Raw genomic sequence first — 7,884 nt, 5'->3', positions numbered from 1 at the left:
TTTAAACTAAAACATTTTGTCCAAAAATGTTTCTGTTTTGCAATTCATAGACAAAATGAAGTTAATTCAGTGTTCAACGTTAAGTATGAAAGTGTTCAGGAAGTTACAATTCCTTTTTTAAAAAATTTTAATTGCCTAAAAGCATCAAATGACACATGAGATAAATTCACAGATGATTCATAGAATATGAATTAGATAATTCTACCTGTTGTAATATCCCATATTTTAATGCTTTATCAAAACTTGATGGAGAATATGATGTCACATTCAGAATGTTTATAGAACATCATCTATACTTTGGGGCATCTGGGTCACTCAGTCGGTTAAATGTCCAATTCTTGATTTCAGCTCAAGTCATGATCTCACAGTTGTGAGATCAAGCCCTACATGGAGATCCACATTGGACATGAAGCCTGCTTGCTTAAGATTCTCCCTCTCTCTGTCTCTCTGTCTCTCTCTCTGTCTCTATCTCTATCTCTATCTCCATCTCCCTCTGCCCCTCCCCAGGTCACACACACTCTCTCGCTCATAAATAAAAACATCATCTATACTTAAATAAAAAGAGAATTCTTTTTACTCATCTATTTGCTCAGAATCTACTCCATGCCTATTACCCAATAGAGCACTTGGAAGGAGCACATTTTTGGAAGCAGTGTGGGAATCCCAAGGTTCTCAGACATGGATGGAGAGAACTGGGCATGAATCTCACTAAGGACAAAGTGCAATGATGGAAACATTTGGCATGGAAAAGTGATTAATTGTTGGGGACTACAGTTCCTGATGCATCTAGTCTTTCCAATGTACCATGCTCTCCAGCACACTGCCTGAATAATTATTTTTATGCATTCCATCACCCTAAGTTTTTGTACAACTTATTTATGGATCAGCTTCCATAGAAGACATCACCCATATTGTAATAGAGTAAGCGGGCATGTAGAGTCTCTTTGAAGATGTTATAGTTCATAATTTTGTTGGGCAACAGTTGTCCAAATATGCTCAATATGTGCAATAACCATATTTAAATCCAGTGAAAAAGAATAAATATTAACAGTGAAAATTTCTTCCACTCCATTTATTTTGTAATAGTAGAAAGATAAAAAGGGAAAAAAGTTTAACTCATCTAAAACATTAAAAACTAGGCAACTTAAAATGATATAAGCCAATAAAAAATGTTCTTTTTTAAACATTTTTTAGTGTTTACTTATTTTTGAGAGAAAGAGGCAGAGACACAGAGTGTGAGTGGGGAAGGGGCAGAGAGAGACACAGAATCTGAAGCAGGCTCCAGGCTCTGAGCTGTCAGCACAGAGCCCGACTAGGGGCTAGAACTAACGAACCATGAGATCAAGCTTAACTGACTGAGCCACCCAGGCACCCTGACAATGTCCTATTTTTATTTGACACATTATTTCATACCTACTCTCAAACTAGATTTATAAAAATCTAATTTAGTATAAAATACACTTACAAATGTGCTAAATATTAACAAGATGATTTTTTAAAAGGACAAAAAAATGTTGACGATCAAAAAGAATGAAACAGCAATCACAGGATGTTTACTTAGGCTCATTTGCATGCATATTTCTCCATTTCCAAGGAAGAAACAAAGTTGTGACATGCAGAAGACAATACCTTATGCTCATCCCTCGCTCTGTGTTGACATCATGGGCAGTGCTGGAGGCTTTGTATACTTCCAGCTTTGCTCAGTGGACTTAATTTTCAAAAATCCATCCTCCATGAAAATAAAACGACAGGAACATTTTAGACACTGGCTATATATTAACCTCTGGAGGCAATACCTGTGGATAAAGCATTAGAATAAAGCATATATTTTATTTTCATACTTATACAATAATTGTAACATGTTTCTTGGATGATTTTAATGTGTTTTTTTCACACATATTTTCTAAAACATCAAGCTTGGACTGACATGTCAATAAGCCTTCAAACTCTCAGTGTCAAAATTCAACATCACTGCTACAGTTAATAGTAATGAATTTTATGTGAATGTAAAATGAATGTAAGCCGGAAATAAGTGAATTTAGTGGAATGGCTATTAGGTTTTTTAATTTAGAAATAATGAATTAACATTGTAATTTAAATATAAAGTGTAACATTTTCTTTTTAGTCTTCAAGAAAATTTACCCTGGCATAATGTATAATTTATTATAAGTTTGCTCCTGAGCAGACAGATATGTATAATGGTTCTAAATATATATTTTTGTCTGTCACAATACTATATAAACTATGTTTAAATTAAGTAGATTTTCAGCTATACATGTAAATGTTTTCAATGTAATGATATTGTATTAAATTGTCCTGGTGAGATTCAGGAGATCATTGTCTAGGCTTGGCTTTTTGGGGCCCTCTCTTAAAACAAATATAAGTGGTGCTTCCAGGCAACTATGCAATGGAATTGAAATAAACCATCTCATTGCTGGAACCTGTATAAATATGAAATGGAAATGTTGCACCTTGTATAAATCTTAGGGCAATATATGAATATCATGTCTCAAAACAATGTGAATTATTTTTCCTGGAAAAGAAGTTCTGCCACCGTACACAGTACTTTCTTTGAATCAAAGAAATCAGTAGACAGAATATCTCTTCCACTAATACCAAGAAATCTGCATCTTAAAAATCAAATAGCTGTTTGATAATTATTGACCTGGGATACACAACCAATCACTAAGAACTGGTTCTCATTATTCTCTATACTTTAATATCTCTCACCTAACTCTATCAAAGTGTCTTTAAACGTGTAACTATATATACCCTCAGAAGAACCTTGGCCCCTTAAGCCTAAATCATAAGCATGTGTGCCTCTGGGTATATAGAGAGAAGAGGTCTAGGATGAGCTTAAGGATGAATGAAGGAAAAGAATAAATAGTTATAGGAGGAAATATACCAATTTGTCTGCTATCATGGACCCACTACTGGAGAGTCTGTGTTTTGCTTTATCACAAATCTATACTACAGAAAATTAGGAGCTAGAAAAGACAATGCATATTGGAGCCTATGTATGCTTTCTTCATTTTACTCCTGTATTAAAAGAGTTTAATTTGATCATGAGCATTCTCTTAAGGCAGATATTCCAAGAGATCCAAAGAGCTATAAAGCTCTTTGTAAGACAAAGATAAGGACAAATTATTGCTTCTTCATTTTTTTGTATAGTGACCCAAAGAAGAACCCCCAAATGTTAAAAATATCCATCTCCTATTTATTATTTAATACTTTGGAAAGTTTATTTATTTATTTTGAGAGACAGTGAGAGACAGAGCATGCAGGGGATGGGCAGAGAGAGGGAGAGAGAGATCCCAAGCAGGCTCTGCACTGAGTGCAGATGTGGGGCTCAAACTCGTGAACCGTGGGATCATGACCTGAGCTGAAACCAAGAGTCAGATGCTTAATCGACTGAGCCACCCAGGCATCCCTCCTATTATTTAAATTCTCTATAATCAAAAAGCATATGGTAAATTTGTTTTTATTTTTGGTTGAAAAGCTATGGTTATATATTTAAAATAAGTACCGCCCTATGTACTTTGAAGCTAAAATGCTGTGTTGGTTTATTAATTTTGAACTAGAAGCAGTTAAAAACATAAACCAGGTAGGACCCAAAGCCTAATAAGAGTAGTGGATACTAATGAGAGGAATAAGTGAAAACCCCCCTGGTGTTGCTACAAAATTCAGCTGGAGTGAGTGAGCCATAGCACTAGAATGGCTCAGACTCCATGGCTTTTGGCCTTATTGTGGCATAACCTGGAAGACAGTAGGTAAGAGTGGAAAGGCAAAGTAAGACACATATAGCTCCCACTAGCTACTTTGCCTTAGACTGAGGATCTCAATGGTATGACCAAGCCACTTAACCTCTGCAGCCTGATTCCCAAATGAAGATTGCATTTATCTGTTATTAGGCTGAAGTTATATGATACCTAAATGGTTAGGTGGTTAGATAGAACACAAACAATGTAAAAATATGGAAATATAAACATAGCACTCCAACTGAGAAAATTGGACAAAACCTATCTAGCTATTTGGGAAATTATTTTGCCTATGAATCTTGTCATATTCAACTAGTTTTAAACCTGGATTCTAAATTAGGGATGAAGAAAGAAGAGTCATGTTTTGAAATATATTGAGCTATAGGTTATATTTGCTTTATGTGGCTTTTCAAGGACCTAATGTAACAGAATTTTAGTGCTGTTCTGCATGCACTTAAATTATGGTCCATGGATGAATACAAAGTTAACAAGGAGTGACTAAATCTATGGGAAGTTTATCTCATTATTCATGTGGGAATTTTCAGGCAATACCACCTACCAAGAGTCCTTTGTGCTCAGAGTAAGGAATGGAAAGTCTATAGGAAGTTTGTAGGCTTGGAAAAGTCAATAAAAAATTTCTTTAATTTAGTTATTTTGTATATTTCTGATAATTCCATTTAAAAGCATCACATAACTCAATCATTTTTTAAGATAAGAAAAATGAAAGGAGATTGAAAAAGCAAATTGTGTTTTTTAAAAAAAAAAATACTCAAAGCTGGCCTTCGAAGCTCATAAATGTTAATCCTTGGGCAGGAATGGAAATACGCTGGCGGATACCAATAGAAATTAACATGAAGTTTAAAAGCATCAGAATCCAGAAAGTATTGCAAACCATATTACTCTATATAGGTTAAAATGTCCCAAGAGCAGATGGCCACGGGCATAAAGTGTGAGCTATGACTTAAGTGCAAGGAACAATCTGGGATGAATCCATGCAAAGCAATTGCAGCCCAGACCACATTTGTCTGTGTTCACAGAGCGTGAATAGATACAATGGATGCTGCATGATTTATTTTCTGTTACTTAAGGTTGAATCAACATTTATCCTTCAGAAAAAAATCTAACCCACATTGGCTTCCATTTCATAACAACTTACTTTTCATTTTATTTCAGTTTTTAGAATAAAATTTCTATTAAATAACACTAAGTTTAGTATTTCCTACATTTCACTTTTTGGAGAGAACTATAAAGCTCCAGTAAACCACTTGCTACTAGAGATTTTAAAACATAACATAAAATAAACCCATCTATCTGACAATGGCCTTATGAATATTTGATTCAGTCTTCTGTTTTTACATCTATTATTTTCAAAATAATTCTGAGATCACTGTTTTTAGAAAGATGGCTAAAAGGAAAAAGTTAAAATTAATTTTAGTTCACTTTACCTTCTAATTTAAGAAAAACTTTAGAGAATTTTAAACAACATAAGCTAAAGTAAAACAAGTTTTCAACATTCATGTTGATGACCTATTAGAAATTCTACTTTCTTACCTTCATCCCAGTTGAACCAAGGAGTTAGGAGATGGTACCCTTCATTCTTGGTTTAATCTTGAATGAGCTAATTGACCCTTCATGGTGCCAAGTAATTTTTTGTAAATGATGATCTTTAGAATATAACTCTAACTTGGAATTTAACAACTACATGAGTCTACATCTGACACAATTGAATAGAACAATGGGATTCCAAGAGATCTCTGGATATCTTAGTATTCCTGTGAGCGCCCAAGCTTTCTGTGACTCTAAATACCATGAGAATTATCTCTGAGGCCATTTTTCTAGTTAATTGATAAGACCCAAAGTATAGGAAAACTTCTATATTAAATGACTGTTGCCCACAGTAAGGCCCTGGATTACACCCAAAGATGTTGGGAAGACTGGAGTGTTTTCTTGCTATATATTTACATTTCAGGAGAAACAAAGCTCAGATCCTGGAAGAGCTAGATCATAAAAGCCAAATTTTGAGTTTTTCTGAATTTTGGAGATTTTATTTAAATACCAAAAGGTTTGGAATTAGATGCCCATTATCCTTCCAAGGAGACTACAAGGTAAGAGGGACAACTGGGTTCTTCACCTCTCTAAGCAAAGAAAAATCATTTGTTTTCATCTCTCATCTGTAGTGTTCACTGCTCAGGAACACTGTGTGCCATACACCATCATCATACCTTTCTATGTGTCATGCCCCCTTAACCCAATCTTGTTCCCTATTAAAATAATTATATCTCCTGACTTACTATGATTGAGTACCTCCATTTTGACTCTACTGTTTTGAGGTCCTATCTCCTGTCACCCTGACCGCTATCAATGAGCCCCTGCTACCATTGGCCTTGGCCTACAAAAGAAAACAGCACTGAATTTCCATCACTACTGTGTATTCCACTCCAGTAAAGCACACTTCCCAGAATGTTTTAATCCTTTCCTCTACTATCTAATATGGTAATTCTGGTATTTCAACTTCACTGAGCTAGGCCAAAACATTTTTATGTTTCTGGGAACCATGCCAGGAGTGAGTTTATACTATCTCCAGTGGTCCTTGCCAGGATGTTAAATCCTGTACCTCAGGCAAGTGTTCCCATCAAAAAATTTCTCATCTGGAAGAAGCACCAATGATTTAGCATACAAGACACCACCAGCCCTTGTCACTGAACACTCAAGTGCTGACAAGATGACCACATGAGTGAAGTGGCCATGGTGGCAGGGATAGAAGTTATAGATGGTACTGGCAACACAGGCTCCTTTTTACCAAGTTGATCTAGATACTGCTACCCAAGTGTCTAGTCTACAGAGACCAACACTGAGTCCTGATATGGCATCATTTTTTAGCAAAACCAACGGGCCATGTGGTGGCAAGTTGATTTTACTGGGTTTCTTCTGCTCTGGAAGAGTAAGCAGTTAATTATGAAAAGGATAGGATATATATATATATATATATATATGTATATGTATGTGTGTATATATATAATATATGTATACATATATACATATGTATATATATATATATATATATACATATGTATATATACAGTTTTTTTTTCTGGATATTGGTTGACTTTCTTGACAGTGCTCCCATCTAAGAGTTTATAGAGTATCGCTTCTCCAATACTGGATTCCTCATAACTTCACATCAAACCAAGGGACCTACGTATAGCAAAGGAGGTGTGCAAAGTAGGCCTATATCCATGGGATTCTTTGGTCATATTTTGCAACATATTACCCCGAAGTTTCCTGCCTATCAGAGTGTAACAACCTGGTGAAGGTACAGGTGAAACACTGCTTCAGAGGAAAGACTTTATGATAATAGAGTGCCATTTTCTAGAATGCAGTATATACCTTGGAATGACCTTTATCTGGTACTGTGTGCCCAGTAGGAAAAATAAATGGGAACCAAGGAAGGGGGAAGCATAACTGAGCCTACTAACCAACACCCCTACTGACCCAATGGGGAATTTGTGCTACCTATCCCTGTGTCAGTGAGCTCTGCATAGTTGAAAATCCTGACTCCAAAGGGGAAACACTTCTGCCAATGAAATCAGCAAGAATCCCATTGTATTAAAAGCTACCCCTATCTCCTGGGCACTTCAAGCTCATTAACTGAGGCTCTATCAGGCAAGAAGAAAAGTCACCATCTTAATGGGGATATTGACCCTGATCATCAAAGGGAGCTAGAACTGTTGTTGTCCCCTGAGAGTAGGGAGGCATGCATTTAGCATTCAAGAGATTACTTTGTGCCTTTGTTATTCCATTTCTTACTTGTGAGGATAAAGGGAAAATTTCAGCAAATATACTTGAAAAGGGGCAAGGTGGCCCACCCTTATATCTGTCAGGGATGAGGCTTGCATGAGTCACCAAGTTTGTCATCAAAAACTCAGACTTGTTAGTGAGGGTAAAGGGAATTTAAGATGGCTAGCACGGGGCGCCTGGGTGGCGCAGTTGGTTAGGCGTCCGACTTCAGCCAGGTCACGATCTTGCGGTCCGGGAGTTCGAGCCCCGCGTCAGGCTCTGGGCTGATGGCTCAGAGCCTGGAGCCTGTTTCCAATTCTGTGTCTCCCTCTCTCTCTGCCCCTCCCCC

The sequence above is a fragment of the Prionailurus bengalensis genome, chromosome A3 (assembly GCF_016509475.1).
Source record: "Prionailurus bengalensis isolate Pbe53 chromosome A3, Fcat_Pben_1.1_paternal_pri, whole genome shotgun sequence".
Classification (NCBI taxonomy): domain Eukaryota; kingdom Metazoa; phylum Chordata; class Mammalia; order Carnivora; family Felidae; genus Prionailurus; species Prionailurus bengalensis.
Note: the sequence above shows the minus strand (reverse complement) of the source record.